We start from the raw sequence: 420 nt of genomic DNA on the forward strand, positions 1-420 counted from the left end.
CGCACCTACGGCCGAAGTCCCCCAGGAGAACCCCAAGGCCATGCCCACCCTGTCAGGGCTGGGCGCCCCTCAGAGCCCCCCAGGACTGCGACCACCCCATAGGGCCACAGTGCCCCAGGAGCCCCCCGGGGCTGTGCCCACCCCACGGGGCCATGCCCATCCTTCAGGCCCGTGCCCCCCAGGCCTGTGTCAGCCCCATAGGGCTGTGCTCCCCAAAGACAGCCCCCCCCAGGGCCATGCTGGCCCATAGGACCATACCCACCCCACAGGGCTGGGCACCCCAAAAACCGACCACCTCCTTGCACCGTCCTCCTCTGGGACCCCCAGGGCCGTGCCTTGACCCACCCGGGCCCCACGGTCCCCCGGGGTCCCAGGCCACCCCACGCCCCCCATACACTCGGGGGAGGGGGGTATGCCTCC

The sequence above is a fragment of the Haliaeetus leucocephalus genome, unplaced genomic scaffold, assembly GCF_000737465.1.
Source record: "Haliaeetus leucocephalus isolate CR32 unplaced genomic scaffold, Haliaeetus_leucocephalus-4.0 Scaffold236, whole genome shotgun sequence".
NCBI classification, from domain to species: Eukaryota; Metazoa; Chordata; class Aves; order Accipitriformes; family Accipitridae; genus Haliaeetus; species Haliaeetus leucocephalus.